Source organism: Anomaloglossus baeobatrachus, unplaced genomic scaffold, assembly GCF_048569485.1.
Source record: "Anomaloglossus baeobatrachus isolate aAnoBae1 unplaced genomic scaffold, aAnoBae1.hap1 Scaffold_3376, whole genome shotgun sequence".
Lineage (NCBI taxonomy): Eukaryota > Metazoa > Chordata > Amphibia > Anura > Aromobatidae > Anomaloglossus > Anomaloglossus baeobatrachus.
Genome location: NW_027442750.1, coordinates 56367 through 78085, shown reverse-complemented (window position 1 = coordinate 78085; position 21719 = coordinate 56367).

Here is a 21719-nt window from a genome sequence, read left to right as displayed (position 1 = left end):
AGTGGCTGCTGCACGCAATGTGGATGGTAAACAGATGAAGCAATGACAGAATCTATGGATGGAGGCTGCTGAGGGTCATCAGAAAGAAAGGGGGCGATTATATATATATATATATATTGGGCACTCATTTTTTGGGGTTTTGTTTTTGCATGTCAGAAATGTTTATTTCTATATTTTGTGCAGTTACCGTATTTTTCGCTTTATAAGACGCACCCCCAAATTTGGTGAAAGAGAATTTTTTAATAAATGGGGTCTGTCTTATAATGCCAGTGTCCGTCTAACAAATAATATAGGGTATATGTCCCTCATAGCCCCCTCATCCTAAAATTAGCCCCCTTAATCTGGATATGGCCAACCTTATATTGAACACGTCCCCCAGTGATGCCACATTTCCTCTATGGCTGGCACACAGGCCCACTCTGGCTGGCACACAGGTCCACTGTGGCTGGCACACAGGCCCACTGTGGCTAGCATACAGGCCCACTGTGGCTAGCATACAGGCCCACTGTGGCTGGCACACAGGCCCACTGTGGCTAGCATACAGGCCCACTGTGGCTGGCAGACAGGCCCACTGTGGCAGGCAGACAGGCCCACTGTGGCAGGCAGACAGGCCCACTGTGGCAGGCAGACAGGCCCACTGTGGCAGGCAGACAGGCCCACTGTGGCTCGCATACAGGCCCACTGTGGCAGGCAGACAGGCCCACTCTAGCAGGCAGACAGGCCCACTGTGGCTGGCATACAGGCCCACTGTGGCTAGCATACAGGCCCACTGTGGCTGGCACACAGGCCCACTGTGGCTGGCACACAGGCCCACTGTGGCAGGCAGACAGGCCCACTGTGGCTGGCAGACAGGCCCACTGTGGCTGGCAGACAGGCCCACTGTGGCAGGCAGACAGGCCCACTCTGGCAGGCAGACAGGCCCACTGTAGAAGGCAGACAGGCCCACTGTGGCAGGCAGGCAGACAGGCCCACTGTGGCAGGCACACAGGCCCACTCTGGCAGACACACAGGCCCACTGTGGCAGGCAGACAGGCCCACTGTGGCAGGCAGACAGGCCCACTCTGGCAGGCAGACAGGCCCACTGTAGAAGGCAGACAGGCCCACTGTGGCAGGCAGACAGGCCCACTGTGGCTGGCATACAGGCCCACTGTGGCTAGCATACAGGCCCACTGTGGCTGGCACACAGGCCCACTGTGGCTGGCACACAGGCCCACTGTGGCTGGCACACAGGCCCACTGTGGCAGGCAGACAGGCCCACTGTGGCTGGCAGACAGGCCCACTGTGGCAGGCAGACAGGCCCACTGTGGCAGGCAGACAGGCCCACTGTGGCTGGCATACAGGCCCACTGTGGCTGGCAGACAGGCCCACTGTGGCTGGCACACAGGCCCACTGTGGCTGGCACACAGGCCCACTGTGGCAGGCAGACAGGCCCACTGTGGCTGGCAGACAGGCCCACTCTGGCAGGCAGACAGGCCCACTCTGGCAGGCAGACAGGCCCACTCTAGCAGGCAGACAGGCCCACTCTAGCAGGCAGACAGGCCCACTCTGGCAGGCACACAGGCCCACTCTGGCAGGCACACAGGCCCACTCTGGCAGGCACACAGGCCCACTCTGGCAGGCACACAGGCCCACTGTGGCAGGCAGACAGGCCCACTCTGGCAGGCAGACAGGCCCACTCTGGCAGGCAGACAGGCCCACTCTGGCAGGCAGACAGGCCCACTCTGGCAGGCACACAGGCCCACTCTGGCAGGCACACAGGCCCACTGTGGCAGGCAGACAGGCCCACTGTGGCAGGCAGACAGGCCCACTGTAGAAGGCAGACAGGCCCACTGTGGCAGGCAGGCAGACAGGCCCACTGTGGCTGGCACACAGGCCCACTGTGGCATTAAGGAATAACGTTTGGAACTCCATTCTATGTCTGAACTGGGTGCAAAAAACCTAAAAAACATCACTATGGGGAGATAAGGTATGCACACCAGTGACTATGGAAGGGGAATACATGGAATAGCAGAAACTGCTGTGTGAATACTGACATGAAAAATCCAATAGCTATATGTAAGAATGAAATGTGAAAAATGGAACCTGCATTACTGCCATGAATATATGAATCAAGAGAAATTTAGTTACTGAATTGATCAATGCAGAAGAGCCCCAACACTACGCCAAAGTATTTCTCTACGTTGGGGTCCCTAGCTTGTGTGTGTCCTCTCATGCAGTTAATACACACCTATTGCCAATCCACATTATACGCATATATAGCCTGGGTCTCAGCGTCCCATACACGGTAAGTTTTTTAACTGCATGAGAGGACACACACAAGCTAGGGACCCCAACGTAGAGAAATACTTTGGCGTAGTGTTGGGGCTCTTCTGCATTGATCAATTCAGTAACTAAATTTCTCTTGATTCATATATTCATGGCAGTAATGCAGGTTCCATTTTTCACATTTCATTCTTACAAATAGCTATTGAATTTTTCATGTCAGTATTCACACAGCAGTTTCTGCTATTCCATGTATTCCCCTTCCATAGTCACTGGTGTGCATACCTTATCTCCCCATAGGCCCACTGTGGCAGGCAGACAGGTCCACTCTGGCAGGCAGACAGGCCCACTCTGGCAGGCAGACAGGCCCACTGTGGCAGGCAGACAGGCCCACTGTGGCAGGCAGACAGGTCCACTCTGGCAGGCAGACAGGCCCACTGTGGCTAGCATACAGGCCCACTGTGGCTGGCAGACAGGCCCACTGTGGCTGGCACACAGGCCCACTGTGGCAGGCAGACAGGCCCACTGTGGCAGGCAGACAGGCCCACTGTGGCAGGCAGACAGGCCCACTGTGGCAGGCAGACAGGCCCACTGTGGCAGGCACACAGGCCCACTGTGGCTGGCAGACAGGCCCACTGTGGCTGGCACACAGGCCCACTGTGGCAGGCAGACAGGTCCACTCTGGCAGGCAGACAGGCCCACTCTGGCAGGCACACATCACCCTCTGTTACATATCGCCCCCATGTTGCTGCTTTTAGTAAAATAAACTCTTTCCTTACCTTCTGCAGCGCTGTCCTGTCTCGTGTGTCCCTCCTCGGGGTTGAGCTCCTCCAGTGTCTCCTGCACTTCCTACTTCCTGGTTCTAGTGCAGGTCATGTGATCGGGACAGCAGAGAGATATCTCTGCGTGCCTAATCACAGCAGCAGGAGGGAGACCGGGCAGACACGCTGGAGGAGGTGAGGAAAGAGTTTATTATTTTACTATGGGCAGCAGCATGGGGGCCATAGCTAACACAGGGGAAGGGGGGATCCTGTGCAATCAAAGGTAAGCACAGGCAGATAATATGCACAGCTCCCCCAGCCCATCAGCGCGATGCAGTTTCAGCACCACGCTTCTGATGGACAGCGGCTGTGCATATTATATGAGCGGGAGCAGGAGATCAAACGCTGCCGCTCCCAGCTCTTCCTGCCCCCAGCAGCACCCAGCACCGCTCCAGAGCAGCCTGCACCTCCACTGGACTCTGTATATATATAATAATCACGAAAAACGTTTGGAACACCATTCTAAGTCTGAACTGGGTGCAAAACTGGGGGTTCTCTTGATTCATATGTTCATGGCAGTAATGCAGATTCCATTTTTCACATTTTCACTCTTGCATATAGCTATTGGATTTTTCAAGTCAGTATTCACACAGCAGTTTCTGCTATTCCATGTATTCCCCTTACATAGTCACTGGTGTGCATACCTTATCTCCCTATAGTTCTGTATATATATACACACCCCCCTCCCGTATATTCGGATTATAAGACGCACCCCCTACTTTCCCCCAAAATTTGGGGGAACAAAAGTGCGTCTTATAAAGCGAAAAGGTTACCTGGTGACAATAAACAAGTCTCTCGATGTTCAGCCTCTCCATGTGCAAAACTGATAGACACATCCCCCAAGAGACTGCAGCTGTAATCGCAGCAAAAGGGGGCGCTACAAAGGATTCACTTACAGGGGATGAATAATATTGCACGCCCCAATTTACAGTTATTCATTTTTTTAAAAAGTTTAAAATAAGCAATAAATATCCTCCATCTTCACAATTGTGTCACTTGTTGATTCTTCACCAGAACATTAACATTTTATCTTTATGTTTGAAGCCTGAAATGTGGGAAAAGGTTGAAAAATTCAAGGGGGCTGAATACTTTCACAAGGCTCTGTAAATATAAATGAGATCTCCTCTGAGACATCTTTTTTTCTAAGCTAAACAGATCTAACTTTTTCAACATCTCAGATGGGCGGCCTCCATTACCAGTAGTCGCCTAGTTACCCAACTTCAAACTAACTTCTGAATGTCCTTTTTAAATGTGGAGCCCAAAACTGGATCCCATATTCCAGATGTGGCCTTACCAGTGATCTATAGAGGGGTAACAATACGTTGGGATCTCAGGATCTAATCTCTTTTTATACAACCTAAAATCTTGTTTGCTTTTGCAGCTGCTGCCTGACATTGATGCTGCTGCTCAGCTTAGTTGTAAGGAGAATCCACAGGTCCTTCTCCTGTTCTGTAGTCCCGAGTTTACTTCCATTTAATGTATACGCAGCTATAGGATGACGCAGTGTTTGGGGAGTTACACTACATTTATCCCCATTACATCTCCTCTGTTCAGTGTCTGCCCATTCTGACATCTTCCAGATCTTTTTGTAATATTGTATCAAGGTCAGTTTTTAATATCCTACATAGTTTGGTGTCATCAGCAAAGACTGACACTTTACTATCCGTCTCATCCACAAGGTCATTAATAAAGAGATTAAAAAGAATCGCCAATTCCTTACCCATCTGCATATAGTTTCGGGTGGTCGCGGCTTCTGGAGCTTTAGTATAAGGCTATTGTGTGGTACAGTATCAAATGCCTTTGCAAAGTCCAGATAAATCACATCAGCTGCATTACCAATATCCAGGTTTGCACTTACCCCCTCATAGTAACCCAACAGGTTGGTCAGACACGACTTATCTTTCATGAATCCATGCTGTCTGTCAGTTATTATATTATTTTCTGCAACATATTTTTGCATGTCATCCCTTACAATGCCCTCAGACACCTCACACACTGCTGATGTCAGGCTTACTGGACGGTAGTTGCCTGGATCCACCCTCTTACCTTTCTTAAATATCAGTACCACATCAGAAATCCTTCAATCCTGAGGCACCAACCCTGTTATAGTCTAAGAAAATGAGATACAGCGGCCTGTTGATTACGGAGCTCAATTCCCTTGATATTCGTGGATGAATGCCATCTAGCCTGGGGGATTTGTCAGTGTTTAATTCACTCAGACATAGGCGTACTTCTTCTTGTGTTAAAATGAGTTATATCAGTTGGTGAACTTTGATTTTTGCTTTGTTGAATGATCCCTGGTACAGTCAGTTCCTTGGTGAACACTGATGAGTAGTGCCTGTTTAATATCTCAGTCTTTTCTTTGTCCTCTATAACTAACTTATTATATTTTAAGGGGCTGATACGATCCTTTTTTTCCTTTTGGCATTAAAGTATATATAAAAGATTTTGGGATTTATATTAATGTCATTGGTGATTTTTGTTTCAGTAGCTAGTTTTGCTTCTTTGATTTCTTTTTTTGCATTTCCTATTGATATCTTTATACTCCTGAAATGCTATTTCTGTATTCTCAGCCTTAGAGATTTCTCGGCCCTTTGTTTTTGCTTTATTATACTTTGTACAGTCTTATTTATCCATAGTGGTTTCTTTATTCCTGGACATTTTATTACCAGAGGGTATACGTTTTTACATGACTCTAGGAGTATATCCTTAAACTTGCCCCATTTATGTTCCATATCCCCAGCTACCATGACATTGTCCCAATCTATACAACTAAGCTTTTTTCTTAATGGGAAGGTGTCGTCAAAAATTTTTTTTCAATAACTGAAAAAATATAAAGTATTAATGTTTTAATGTTTTGTTTAAATAAAATTATTTTTAATTGAGAAAAATTAAAAAAAAAATTAAAAGTTTGATATTTTCCACTCAAACACTAGGGGGAGCTGTAACAGAGTGTCCCTCCCCCACCTGTGCTCATGGTGTAATAGTCTGTCCCTCCTTTGTACTGCTTCTGCTGGGAGATTGGAGAAGTCCCATGCTGAGAAGAACAAACAATCACAACTTGGTAAACAGAACAGAGCCAGGAGTCTAAACTCCATTCATGTATCAAGTGTCCAGGCAGAGTTGGGCTCTTCTGCCCACCTAAGGGGCTGATCCCAGGAGAGAAGAACAATGAGACCCATGTTAGGTTAGTTGGATCTTGGCTGGAGAAGCACTAGGATCTATAGCTGAGGCTGGATCCTAGGGCCTGTGTATGGACTGTTCAGTGGCCACGTGGGATTGTGTTTTGTTGTTCCCCCTGTTGGACTCAAGGAACTCATATAAGGACCATTGCCATATTTTCCCTGGCATCGGAATACCGGGCGGTGCCCCTGGATCTTTTGTTTTGTTGTGGACTCCTTGCAGACTTTAAGGATCTATATTTATGTTTGGTGCTTTATCTTTGTGGTTCCAATAAAGCCCTTTGGATTGTTCCTTGACCTGGTGTCCCTTACTGCTCTGCCGCATACCCCGTCACAGGAGCAGCTGCTGAAATCCTGCTTCAGGAGCTACTGTAGAACTGGCTCACATTACAACTGCAGTAAAGGGGGCAGACTCTGCTCTCCTGTGTGTGATGTCACAGCTCCCCCTCCCAATCTGGGTGTTTCCATAAGGATAAGGGAAGATGAAGTTTAGTATCACAGTCCGGAGCCATTTTGTTGGTGGCCACAGAGTGATGCTAATATGTCTAAAGTGTCACGAAGGCCAGCTGCATAGTGCTTCACTGTGTCCCAATACCCCGCTAGCTGTTTCCCTAGGCCCCGCTGGTTGTTTTCCTATGCCTTGCTGTTTCCCTATGCCCCGCGGACTGCATCCCGCACCCACATATACTGTGCTGCCGACCGGGATCGGAGGTCCGAGGTGACACGCGGCGAGGAGGGGTGATCGGTAGTGTAGTGCTGCTTAGGCTGTGTTTGTTAGCCGCAATCACCACTCCCAGCCGCATGCTCTCACCCCAGACCTGCGCCTCCAGGAGCCTGTTTTGTCAGCAATCACCGTACAAGCAGCGGAGGTTCGAGGTGACCTGAAGGGGGGGGTGAGTGGAGTGGTTAGGGGGGGGTGCACGGCAGTGTGGGGGGAGCATAGCAGAGTGAAGGGGGATGCGGCAGAGTGCGGGGGATACGCGGTAGAGTGTGGAGGGGCGCGGCTGAATCAGTTACGGTCCAATCACCGGTGGCCGGCGTCGGTACTCACCCCATCGATTCTGGAGGGTGACAGAGGGTAAGTACAGCATACAGCATATGTTGTGTGCTCCACAAAGATGGCACGGATCTCCTCCCTCTGCTGTGATCTGGACAGCCCAGGGGGCGCGTACATTCAAAGCAGATGCCTTCTCTATGTTAAAGTACAGGGTCGGAGTCCGACAAAGGTCTTCTATGCCCTGGGCACTGCCATAAAGGAGGTAACTGTCGTTACTCACAGCAAATCCAAGATGGCAGCGCCCAGTGTGTCAGTAAAACTAGAATTAAATAAAAACAAAATAAACAGTGAATTTAATTTTGTACTAAAAATACTTGATTCCATAATTACTATTAATACAAAAATAAAAAAACGTGACACCTTACCTTTAATTTGTTGAAATCACCTTTGCTAAAATTCCAGGTTTTTGCATTTCCCCTTTCAAATGTTCTATTGAATATTACTTTGAAGCTTAAAATATTATGATCGCTGCTGCCCAAGTGCTCCCGGACCTGTCAAGTGCTCCCGGACCTGTCAAGTGCTCCCGGACCTGTCAAGTGCTCCCGGACCGGTCAAGTGCTCCCGGACCTGTAGATCTGAAATTGCTTCTGGTCTATTTGATAGGACCAGATCTAGCAAATAGATTGCTCTATATACAGTAATATGTTTCCTTTTTGTATTGAATTACTGAAATAGAATATCATCAAAAAGTTAATTTAATTTATTGAGAAGCACTTGAATATACACGCCCGGTTCCAATGCATGCAATATACATATATACACACACACACACCTCGGTGCGGTCACTGCCAAGCTCCGCAATAACCTCCAAGACAACTAGCTACCACCACCAATCGTTTATACAGGCAGATTGGACTCCTGTTACTGGTAGGGTTTGGCCTCATGAGACTTCAGTCACGTAGTTTAGAGCAAGATAAACAAAGCTCTTACATTTTATATATTTAATCTGAAAAGTCGGCAATGTTTATAAAAATATGCAAAAGATGTTACAAAGGGGACAAAACAATACAGTATCTAGTTACATAAAAGTGCTTTACCTGTGGTGTCAGGGGTGCCACAATTCTCTTTTTGGAGTGAAGCACTCCCATTAGAAAATATGGAACAATTCTACATAGAAGTGCATCTTCCAGCATTGAACAAAGGTGTCAACTCAAAAGAACAGTCACGTCCACATACCTCCCCTTGGTGACTTCATATGGGGCAGGTCATGGGATGTAGCTTTGTTCCCTAGAAAATTATGGGTTCCCCAACATTCAGGATCGCTTCTTTCCTGGAAGTACCAGTTGGAATATGTTAATGTCATATTTCCTATCATGATTTTAATTTTCCATAGATAGGAAGAAGGGAATTTTGTTACTTACCGTAAATTCCTTTTCTTCTAGCTCTTATTGGGAGACCCAGACGATTGGGTGTATAGCACTGCCTCCGGAGGCCACACAAAGCAATTACACTAAAAAGTGTAAGGCCCCTCCCCTTCTGGCTATACGCCCCCAGTGGGATCACTGGCTCACCAGTTTTAGTGCAAAAGCAAGAAGGAGGAAAGCCAATAACTGGTTTAAACAAATTCACTCCGAGTAACATCGGAGAACTGAAAACCGTTCAACATGAACAACATGTGTACCCGCAAACAAACCAAAAATCCCGAAGGACAACAGGGCGGGTGCTGGGTCTCCCAATAAGAGCTAGAAGAAAAGGAATTTACGGTAAGTAACAAAATTCCCTTCTTCTTCGGCGCTCTATTGGGAGACCCAGACGATTGGGACGTCCAAAAGCTGTCCCTGGGTGGGTAAAGAAATACCTCATGTTAGAGCTGCAAGACAGCCCTCCCCTACGGGGAGGCAACTGCCGCCTGCAGGACTCTTCTACCTAGGCTGGCGTCCGCCGAAGCATAGGTATGCACCTGATAATGTTTGGTGAAAGTGTGCAGACTCGACCAGGTAGCTGCCTGGCACACCTGTTGAGCCGTAGCCTGGTGTCGTAATGCCCAGGATGCACCCACGGCTCTGGTAGAATGGGCCTTCAGCCCTGACGGAACCGGAAGCCCAGCAGAACGGTAGGCTTCAAGTATTGGTTCTTTGATCCATCGAGCCAGGGTGGCCTTAGAAGCCTGCGACCCTTTGCGCTTACCAGCGACAAGGACAAAGAGTGCATCCGAACGGCGCAAGGGCGCCGTGCGGGAAATGTAGATTCTGAGTGCTCTCACCAGATCTAACAAATGTAAATCCTTCTCATACCGATGAACTGCATGAGGACAAAACGAAGGCAAAGAGATATCCTGATTAAGATGAAAAGAGGATACCACCTTCGGGAGAAACTCCTGAATGGGGCGCAGCACTACCTTGTCCTGGTGGAAGACCAGGAAGGGAGCCTTGGATGACAGCGCTGCTAGCTCAGACACTCTCCGAAGAGACGTGATCGCTACCAGAAAAGCCACTTTCTGTGACAGCCTAGAAAGTGAAACCTCCCTCAGAGGCTCGAAGGGCGGCTTCTGGAGGGCAACTAGTACCCTGTTCAGATCCCATGGATCTAACGGCCGCTTGTACGGGGGTACGATATGGCAAACCCCCTGTAGGAACGTGCGCACCTTAGGAAGGCGTGCCAAACGCCTCTGAAAAAAGACGGATAGCGCCGAGACCTGACCTTTAAGGGAGCCGAGCGACAAACCTTTTTCTAACCCAGATTGCAGGAAAGAAAGAAAGGTAGGCAATGCAAATGGCCAGGGAGACACTCCCTGAGCAGAGCACCAGGATAAGAATATCCTCCACGTTCTGTGGTAGATCTTAGCGGACGTGGGCTTCCTAGCCTGTCTCATGGTGGCAACGACCCCTTGGGACAACCCTGAAGACGCTAGGATCCAGGACTCAATGGCCACACAGTCAGGTTCAGGGCCGCAGAATTCCGATGGAAAAACGGCCCTTGGGACAGTAAGTCTGGTCGGTCTGGTAGTGCCCACGGTTGGCCGACCGTGAGCTGCCACAGATCCGGGTACCACGCCCTCCTCGGCCAGTCTGGGGCGACAAGTATGACGCGGCTGCAATCGGATCTGATCTTGCGTAGCACTCTGGGCAAGAGTGCCAGAGGTGGAAACACATAAGGGAGCCGGAACTGCGACCAATCTTGCACTAGGGCGTCTGCCGCCAGCGCTCTTTGATCGCGAGACCGTGCCATGAAGGTTGGGACCTTGTTGTTGTGCCGTGACGCCATTAGATCGACGTCCGGCACCCCCCAGCGGTGACAGATTTCCTGAAACACGTCTGGGTGAAGGGACCATTCCCCTGCGTCCATGCCCTGGCGACTGAGGAAGTCTGCTTCCCAGTTTTCTACGCCGGGGATGTGAACTGCGGATATGGTGGAGGCTGTGGCTTCCACCCACATCAGAATCCGCTGGACTTCCTGGAAGGCTTGCCGACTGCGTGTCCCCCCTTGGTGGTTGATGTATGCCACCGCTGTGGAGTTGTCCGACTGAATTCGGATCTGCCTTCCTTCCAGCCACTGCTGGAAGGCTAGTAGGGCAAGATACACTGCTCTGATTTCCAGAACATTGATCTGAAGGGTGGACTCCTGCTGGGTCCACATACCCTGAGCCCTGTGGTGGAGAAATACTGCTCCCCACCCTGACAGACTCGCGTCTGTCGTGACCACCGCCCAGGATGGGGGTAGGAAGGATCTTCCCTGTGATAATGAGGTGGGAAGAAGCCACCACTGCAGAGAGTCCTTGGCCGTCTGGGAAAGGGAGACTTTCCTGTCCAGGGATGTTGACTTCCCGTCCCATTGGCGGAGAATGTCCCATTGAAGTGGGCGCAGATGAAACTGCGCAAACGGAACCGCTTCCATTGCCGCCACCATCTTCCCGAGGAAGTGCATGAGGCGTCTTAAGGAGTGCGACTGACTTTGAAGGAGAGCCTGCACCCCAGTCTGCAGTGACCTCTGCTTGTCCAGCGGAAGCTTCACTATCGCTGAGAGAGTATGAAACTCCATGCCAAGATACGTTAGTGATTGGGTCGGTGACAGATTTGACTTTGAGAAGTTGATGATCCACCCGAACATCTGGAGAGTTTCCAGTGCAACAGTCAAGCTGAGTTGGCATGCCTCTTGAGAGGGTGCCTTGATCAGTAGATCGTCCAAGTAAGGGATCACAGAGTGTCCCTGAGAGTGCAAGACTGCTACCACTGCCGCCATGATCGTGGTGAACACCCGTGGGGCTGTCGCTAGACCAAATGGCAGAGCTACGAACTGAAGATGGTCGTCTCTTATCACGAAGCGTAGAAAGCGTTGGTGCTCTGTAGCAATCGGCACGTGGAGATAAGCATCCTTGATGTCTATTGATGCTAGGAAATCTCCTTGAGACATTGAGGCAATGACTGAGCGGAGGGATTCCATCCGGAACCGCCTGGCGTTGACATGCTTGTTGAGCAGTTTTAGGTCCAGAACAGGATGGAATGAGCCGTCCTTTTTTGGCACCACAAAGAGATTGGAGTAAAAACCTAGACCTCGTTCCTGAATAGGAACAGGGACCACCACTCCTTCTGCTCTTAGAGAATTCACCGCCTGCAGAAGGGCATCTGCTCGGTCGGGATGTGGGGAAGTTCTGAAGAACCGAGGCGGAGGACGAGAACTGAACTCTATCCTGTACCCGTGAGACAAAATGTCTGTTACCCACCGGTCTTTGACCTGTGGCAGCCAAATGTCGCAAAAGCGGGAGAGCCTGCCACCGACCGAGGATGCGGAGGGAGGCGGCCGAAAGTCATGAGGCAGCCGCCTTGGAAGCGGTACCTCCGGTTGCTTTCTTGGGGCGTGAGTGAGCCCGCCATGAATCAGAGCTCCTTTGCTCTGAGTCCCTTTGGACGAGGAGAATTGGGGCTTGCCCGAGCCTCGAAAGGACCGAAACTTTGACTGCCACTTCCTCTGTGGAGGTTTGCTTGATCTGGGCTGGGGTAAGGAGGAGTCCTTACCTTTGGACTGTTTGATGATTTCCGCCAATTGCTCACCAAACAGTCTGTCTCCAGATAATGGCAAGCTGGTTAAACATTTTTTAGAAGCAGAATCTGCTTTCCATTCCTTTAACCACAAGGCTCTGCACAAAACTACAGAGTTGGCAGAAGCCATTGAGGTACGGCTCGTAGAGTCCAGTACCGCATTGATAGCGTAGGTCGCAAACGCAGACAATTGCGTAGTTAGGGACGCCACTTGCGGCACTGCTGGACGTATGAGAGAGTCCACCTGTGCCAGACCAGCTGAAATAGCTTGGAGCGCCCACACGGCCGCGAATGCTGGAGCAAACGACGCGCCGATAGCTTCATAGACAGATTTCAACCAAAGGTCCATCTGTCTGTCATTGGCATCTTTAAGTGAAGCCCCATCCTCCACTGCAACTATGGATCTAGCTGCAAGCCTGGATATTGGAGGGTCCACTTTTGGACACTGGGTCCAGCGTTTGACCACGTCAGGGGGAAAAGGATACCGTGTATCCTTAAGGCGTTTAGAAAAACGCTTGTCCGGATAAGTATTATGTTTCTGGATGGATTCTCTGAAGTCAGAGTGGTCCAGAAAAGTACTCAATTTACGCTTGGGATACAGGAAATGGAATTTCTCCTGCTGTGCAGCTGCCTCCTCTGCAGAAGGGGCTGGGGGAGAAATATCCAACAGCCTATTGATGGCCGCTATAAGGTCATTTACCATGGCGTCACCATCTGGCGTATCCAAATTGAGTGCGGCGTCAGGACAAGACTCCTGATCACCCACCTCTGAACCCTCATATAGGGACCCTTCTCGCTGAGACCCTGATCCACGTGATGACGTGGAGGGTCTCTCCCAGCGAGCTCGCTTAGGCGGGCTGGGACTGTCATCGGAGTCAGAGCCCTCAGCCTGTGATGCCTGGGACCCCCTTGAAGTACGGATTAGTTCCAACTGAGGGGGACCGGGGAACATAGACACAGCAGTGTCTATGGTCTGAGCAACTGGCCTGGACTGCAAGGTTTCCAGGATTTTTGTCATGGTCACAGACATTTTATCAGCAAAGACTGCAAATTCTGTCCCCGTCACCGGGGCAGGGTTCACAGGCGTCTCTGCCTGGGCTACCACCACAGTAGGCTCTGGCTGACGAAGTGCCACTGGGACTGAACATTGCACACAATGAGAGTCGTTGGAGCCTGCTGGTAGATTAGCCCCACATGCTGTACAAGTAGTGTATACAGCCCGTGCCTTGGCACCCTTGCGTTTTGCGGATGACATGCTGTTGTCTCCTCAAGCAATATAGGGTGTACAGCCAAGAAGCGACCTTACAGTGCAGTATTAAATATATCTAGACACAGCAGTGTCTATGTACAGTGACAAATATAACACTGTGGCCCTAGAGGGGCTGCACGTATGTGCTGCTTACCGCCCGCTGAGTGCGGGTGTGTGGTCGCCAGAACCCCCTAGTCTGGGTCCCCCAGAGCCTGCGTGTGTTCTCCAGCCAGACTGCATGTGTATAATGGCTCCCGGCGTCCTGGGGAGCTGCAAGCCTGGGGGCGGGCCTAGGGCGTGCACAGAGAAAAAAGCGCGAAGCCTGTGTCTACTGTGCTCAGTGAGAGGGCTGGAGCATGTAAATCGTGCCCCAGCCCTCGGCGCTGCTGATTGAATAACGTCTCTCCCCTACCCTGATTGACAGGGTGGGGGCGTTAACGAAGCGGAGCTAGGCCGCAGAAAGCCGGGGACTAAAGTTAGAAGCGCCGCCGCCGTAAAAGCGCGGTCGGCGCGACCCCGGCGCACTACAAGTCGCAGCTGCGCCGCCGCTCCAGGGGCGGTCGGCGCGGCGATCCACACACATAAAGTCCCCCAGAAATCTGCGGGGACTATAAGCCCAGCGCACAGCGCTACAGTCCCCGGCGCACTAGCACACCCAGCAAGCCTGGAGTGTGCGTGGCCTGCCATACGGGGACACAGAGTACCTGAAAGTTGCAGGGCCTTGTCCCTGAACGGCACTCCCGCTCCACATCCAGCAGGTTCTATGGGTCTGTGGATGGAGCCTGGCCTCAGGGCTTGGTGGCCGGTAAGATCCCACTTCCTCAGAGCCCCTCAGGGGGATGGGGAAGGAAAACAGCATGTGGGCTCCAGCCTCCGTACCCGCAATGGGTACCTCAACCTTACAAACCACAAGTGGGGTAAGAAGGGAGCATGCTGGGGGCCCTAGTATGGGCCCTCTTTTCTTCCATCCGATATAGTCAGCAGCTACTGCTGACTAAACAGTGGAGCTATGCGTGGATGTCTGACCTCCTTCGCACAAAGCAGAAAACTGGTGAGCCAGTGATCCCACTGGGGGCGTATAGCCAGAAGGGGAGGGGCCTTACACTTTTTAGTGTAATTGCTTTGTGTGGCCTCCGGAGGCAGTGCTATACACCCAATCGTCTGGGTCTCCCAATAGAGCGCCGAAGAAATATGATATATACTGTCATCTGATTTTAATGTGTAGCTCATTACCATTTCACGACATCAAAAATATATCTTAAAGAACCCAAATATTAATAACTATATGTCAGATCTGAAGAGTCTGGTTGCAGTCCTTTGAAGTCAAGCAGAGCTGACTCCAGAGGTGATACCTTTAACATGTCTATGCTCTGGTATATACGGATCCCAGCCCTTGTGTCTGTTTTGCAGATGTGTTAGATCAATTACCGCCTGGTGTGAACAGGTAGTAGCTAAACGGGAGCCAGATGTTTAGAGTGTTTGCTTGTTTGGTTTCCAAATTATGAGCCATGTTTTAATAGACTGGTACTCTCTTACCATCACAACATAGGTCCCAGGTTTTATTTGCAGACACTAGAAGTGTAAAAACTGTTTGGATATCGAGAGGTGCAAACTGTCCAAAAACCGTGTCAGCAAATGAGTTCAGTGTATCTGCACCTTGTTCTAGATCAGAATCCTACTGCACCAGACCCAGACTGTGGATGGTATTTCGTCCTCTGCAAGTTCAAAATTGTTATCGTTCCTAGTCTGCCCCACATCACACAAGCACAGCTTGCTCAAGTCTCAGGACAGAACACTTGACATGTGGACAATACCTGTCCTGACCAGAGAACAGCCGAGTTCAGAGGGTCTGCTGTATTAGCGTGCACAAGAAACGTTTGTAGTCTGTAACCACAATGCTCCACATAGGATCTGTAGAGCGAGGATTCAGCACTGCATACTGACCTTGCTTCTGTTGGTTCACAATCTCGTAGAAAGCTGGAGGCGATCCTTTATGTTTTGAAGATCACATGTGTGAGTGAAATACATGCCTTTTATGCCAAATTAATATTTGTTTTACGAGCGTTTGGGAAACCATTGCAGCGCACACGCTTTGTGGTGTGCTGAAAGTTTCTGCTTTATTGTATCATGTGACCAGTTTATATAGTACCTCAAACAAAGAAATAACTCATATGAACTATGCACCAATAAGAACAGTAGGGGTGTGAATGGAAATGTGAAACTTCCTGCCCATCGGTGTTAGCTGAACCCTCTGACATCAATTATATGACAAGATGGATAGGAACAAAATGGATTCTATTCTCGCGCACATGTAACACAAATGTCGTCTGCAGTGTTCAGGTACCACAAGGCTGTGTCCCCATCACTGAACTCAAATCCTCGATGATCTGCTTGGTTAATACCATCCTACTCCAGCAGCTCCATGTGCCTTCTCCCTGCTCACAACCCTAGAGCCGCCTGAACAATTCTGGCTGACGGCAGCCATCACTAGAGGAGGATCACTGCAAGGGGAGATTATACATTCAATGGTCGCAGTCATTTGTACAGAATTTTATCATAGAAGTCTACAGCTGAAAGCAAAGGTTAAGCCATTCGTCTTTCCTGCATTGTTTACTACGACAATGTTGCCTGATTGTACAGAAGTCTCAATGATAGACAACATGTAACTGAACAGACAGATCACAAGGAGTACACGACCAGTGTAGGGAAGGAAAGTACGGAATAACCAGAAGCCCTCCCATTAACAGCCACCACCTCCAGCTATGTGCCGGAGCTGCGGATACAAATTACTAACATTTCAGGAGGAATTATGGACCATTCCTTTCCACCAATATGTTCAGTTTATCAATTTGTCTGGGAGGGAATGCAGCAATCTTAACTGGGAGGTTGTCTTTAGAAAGTAGGCACAGTCCTGAATGTGTCCATGTGTCAGGTAAGTCTGTGAATTTATTATACCCAGGTCTTTAGCATTTGTAGCTTTGTCCTGTAGATGTGAAGCACCTTCATTGCGGATGTCCACTGTGGACATACAAGTGTCATGGCACCTCTTCCTCCATAACGCCCTTCTTACAACCACCTCTACCAGATCTAAAGAAGCAAATCTCTGGGTCTCCGCTCCACCCCATCAAAGATGATTAAACAACGGAATGAACCCAGGGAACCCATTTACCAGTCTCAGCTATAGCAGAAAGACAAAGATCCAACTTACTGAAAACTCAACGCACAGGCACCCAAACACCAACGTGGCTGCTAAATGAGAAAAGCTGGACCTCCGTATCTGCTGAGAAGAGCTGGACCTCCGTGGCTGCTGAGAAGAGCTGGACCTCCGTATCTGCAGAGAAGAGCTGGAACTCCGTGGCTGCTGAGAACAGCTGGACCTTCGTATCTGCAGAGAAGAGCTGGACCTCCGTGGCTGCTGAGAAGAGCTGGACCTCCGTATCTGCAGAGAAGAGCTGGACCTCCGTATCTGCAGAGAAGAGCTGGACCTCCGTATCTGCTGAGAAGAGCTGGACCTCCGTATCTGCAGAGAAAAGCTGGACCTCCGTGGCTGCCGAGAAGAGCTGGACCTCCGTGGCTGCCGAGAAGAGCTGGACCTCCGTGGCTGCCGAGAAGAGCTGGACCTCCGTGGCTGCCGAGAAGAGCTGGACCTCCGTGGCTGCCGAGAAGAGCTGGACCTCCGTGGCTGCCATTAGCATACAGTACTTGCAGCCATTACATAGCTCCTGGGATCTTTATATTTGATGCTCAGACATGCAGGGCCTTACACCTGCGAAAGGCAATAGGTTCCTACAATAAAAAACTGCTGAATAGGTTGTTCACAGCAACACCCCAACATCTGTGCGTGAAACTTCTTGGCTGAAAGTTAGGGTGATGCACCATGGTGCAGTGTGATCCACCATACAAGGTTCCACAGATTACTACTGTATATTACCAAAACAAACACTTGTGTATATCCATGTGAACCCGCTCTACCCTATGAAGTTTTAAGAGGTCGACCACTTTCTCTGGTTACGAGCTTTCCAAACTGACCTGCACTTCTGTCCTTACAATGGCTTCTGCTGGAGGGTGCGCAATCCCACCCAACAGCCTCCGCCAACAGAAAAGCAACTATTCCTTCTGAGTGGTTTTACAATTGGAGGAGGTTAATGGGCATTTGGTCACAGCCGCCACTGTATGGACAGAAGTGCTGGTCAGTGTGAGAGAAAAATGACAACCCCATTAATGGCATCAGATGGCAAACTAGATTTCTGACCAAACTGACTTTCTCTGGTGTCAGTATGGCCATCCGCTACATACTTTCTGCCCATTTTATATAGTAGCTTGTGAGTAATACAACTGCACACAATCATTTTCACTGGTCTCGGGAGTACACTGTGTGTCGTCCCGGGAGTGCACCGCGTGTCGTCCCGGGAGTGCACCGCGTGTCGTCCCGGGAGTGCACCGCGTGTCGTGCCTGGAGCCCCTGTAATTGCCAGCTGCAGAAACACTGGTTTCTATACCAAGTGCCACTCACCAGCCACCGAAGGTCACCGTCCGCTAATGCCCTTCGATGTGCTTTATTGGCACACAGAACATAACATGCAGCACAATCTGCCTGACCACAGCTTAGACAAGTCATGGAGGTTGAGAAAGGCCAGAGTATTATTACATCTGCACAGTGGTGTAGTATCGACTGGGCTCGTATCATATTCCATAGTCTCTGGATAAGGCAAATATGGATGAACGGCGGACCGGATACATTACAGAACGCCACCAATTGTCAGCAATATTGTATCTTCAGGATTTGCCAATCTGCACAGATCCTCTTCTATTCCCCCCCCATGCACAGCTGCTGAGAATAGGACCACACAGCCACGCAAGACACGGCTTCCCTCACACTGGCCCCAAGAAAAGACCTGTTTATCTCTAGACAGGACGGATACGGGTCATTCCATGTCGAGTGATCCAAATAGGAATTTTTTTTTACCGGACGTCTTTATATTGTTTTCATGAAGTACAACTTTAGTTAATTACAAATTAAAAGTTTTGAATTTTTTTCTTCATCGGTTAATTTTTTACAGACTTTGAAAGTTTTGAAAAAGTGTGAATTTTGGCCTGGTCTGGCCTTACATTGTTTATCATCTCTCGGGCTGGAAGATAAAGAGGTGGAGTGGCGTCATCCTCTCAGAACGGCACCGGCTTTCATTTGATGTTTCTTTATATTTTGTTTTGGAGAAATTAAATTCAAAATTTTGATACACAATTGTGAAAAAAACGTATGTAAAAAAATTGTGAAAAATTGCGAGTGTGTTACTGGTGTCCTTGGTTCTATTTGTGCAGGGCCCAGCTCTCCGCTCGTGTGGTCGGTGGCATGAGCTGCGCACTTCTGCTCTGGGGGGATTAAGCTGCAGAATGATCTGTGAATCAGTGGCATTGTTTCCTTCACCTTCTGCTGGCACCGGACTCATTAAGGAGATTTTTTTTTTTGTAACTTTTTCTAATTTTTGTTGGCGATATCATGGACAATGTTTTGTTTTTTTGCAATGGGCAATTCTTCAAATGTTAGAAAGTGATTTATTCAAATACTCTATTGATAGATCAGGATTTATAAAATCCTCTGTGCTGGAAGTGACAGGTTCTTGGATATTTTGTGCCTGCAGAGTATACAGTGGAACCTTGCTTAACGAGAACAATCCGTTCTGGGACTGTGCTTGTTAACCAAGTTACTTGTTCAGCAAAAAAACACCAAAAAGGAGCCAAGACAAATGATATGTGCACACACAGAATGTGGTGAGCCTTCCTCATAAAGATGGCTGCAGCCGAGGTGCAAGATGCTGATGTCACAGCCACTCAACCTCCACACTAGGGGGGAGGGGCGGCTGCTTAGCATAAGACATGCACACTAATAAGGCTTGCACTGGGAGCCCATCATATAATGAGTGAAATGCACAGTGTCTGAACTGTGACCTATAAATGACGCCAGAAACCCAGGTCAGGCGGCTAAACAGCACTATATAGGTGCATCTCGCACGAATGCACGAGACGCACAGTGTCTGAATAATGGCGTATAAATGACGCACAGCACCAGGTCCAGGCGGGTCAGTTAGCACTATAAGTGTGAGAATCCTTGACGAACGGATTGCGATCTTACATATTTTGGGCCAAAATATAAACTAATATCTCACTATTTAAGGTATGGCACATTTTATCCATTTTTGCAGGATGTGTGTGGACCTTTTGAATTCAGGTGGTTAAATGGTGAGCCTGTCATGTGTTATGTACTCATAGTGCTAACTGACCCGCCTAGACCTGGTGTTGTGCGTCATTTATAGGCCATTATTCAGACACTGTGCGTCTCGTGTATCCGTGCGAGATGCACCTATATAGTGCTGTTTTGCCCGCCTGACCTGGGTTTCTGGCGTCATTTATAGGTCACAGTTCAGACACTGTGCATTTCACTCATTATATGATGGGCTCCCAGTGCAAGCCTTATTAGTGTGCATGTCTTATGCTAAGCAGCCGCCCCTCCCCCCTAGTGTGGAGGTTGAGTGGCTGTGACATCAGCATCTTGCACCTCGGCTGCAGCCATCTTTATGAGGAAGGCTCACCACATTCTGTGTGTGCACATATCATTTGTCTTGGCTCCTTTTTGGTGTTTTTTTTATATAGTTCTTTGGGAAATCTTGCTTTGCTGAACAAGTAGAAAAACCACATAGGAAATCATTGCAATGCAGACAATCCGTTCCACAACTTGTGCAATGTCCCATCCTGGTCCCCTTTTGTGCCATTCCACACACGTTCAAACACTTATTATGCTCACCTTACCTTCTGTTCCCTCGCCGGTCTCCTGGAACTTGCAGTGCGCCCGTACAAGACGTGTATTAAGTAACCAAGGCAACCGATGCCGGACCTTCCGCACTAAGCGCGCTGACGTCAAAGGCAGGAGCCGCTTGCCTCTGATTGGCCAGCACGCTGCATTTGAGTAGCGTCTGACAGGGGAAGTTCCTCCCTCGTCGCGATGGTTACCGGATACACATCCTGTGGAGGGAGGACCTTCCCGTCAGCCGCTACTCAAAAGGCAGCGCGCTGGCCAATCAGAGGCAAGCGTCTCCTGCCTTTGACGTCCGTGCGCTAAGTGCGGAAGGTCCGGCATCGGTCACCTTGGTTACCCAATACATGCAAGTTCCAGGAAGCCGGCGATGGAACGGCAGGTAAGGTGAGCATAATACTGTGTGTGTTTATGCAGACTGCAAGAGCGGGTCAGAGCGCGGTGGATGTACGGAACCGGAAGTGTGTGCGATTAGTATTTTGTTTTGTACAGCAAAGCTTTCTCGTAAACAGAGTTACAAATTTACAGAAAGCTTTGCTCGTTAGGTGAAATACTCGCTAACTGGGTTACTCAATAAGCGAGGTTCCACTGTATTTCTCTTTTGCAAGTTGCTTTCAACAAGTGTCACACATTTTCATGCTGCATTGCTTGATGGATTTATATGAAACATCCAGTCTTGTACATGCCGAAGATCTTTTCTTGTTGTGTCCAATTTTTCAAAAGGATTACAACAGCTTATATCATAAAATGCTGTTCCCTGAGAAGTAGCAGCCATTGCGGTGTGAGAAAAATACAGATAATAAGGAAGATGGGTAATAATATTTACAGTCCACTTCAGCTATAACTGTCACTATATAGTGAGTATTGGGGCTCGTGCACACACAGCTCTGTCTGTCTGCGGATAGACGCTGCGGTTTTGGCAGCATTTTTCTACCCAATCTTCACTATATCTAGTTTGTTTTTTTAATCGCTAGTGAAAACAATGGCAGCTTTTTTCATATAAATAGTGATAGATCACTGCAATAAACGCAGCATTTACCAGTGGAGCACGCAGTGATTTACTCACTCTGAGGGTTTACCCCATTGAAATGAATGGAGGGTGTTTTTCTGAAAGATGATCACTCAGATTAGCGCTGTGTTTGTATGTGTATTAGCCCTTAATAAGAAAAGCATTAAACTATTAATATAAATTTACTCAAACTTTAAACACCCCAATATTGTAGCACACAGCTCCCTTATTGCCTGTGTAGAGAACGGTTTGTGCACAAGTGCCCATGTCCAGGCGTCCACATGAACGCTCTAAGGCCGGGGCCACACGGGGCACTAGTGCAATGCTCGCATGACACTCGGATCACACTGGCAGC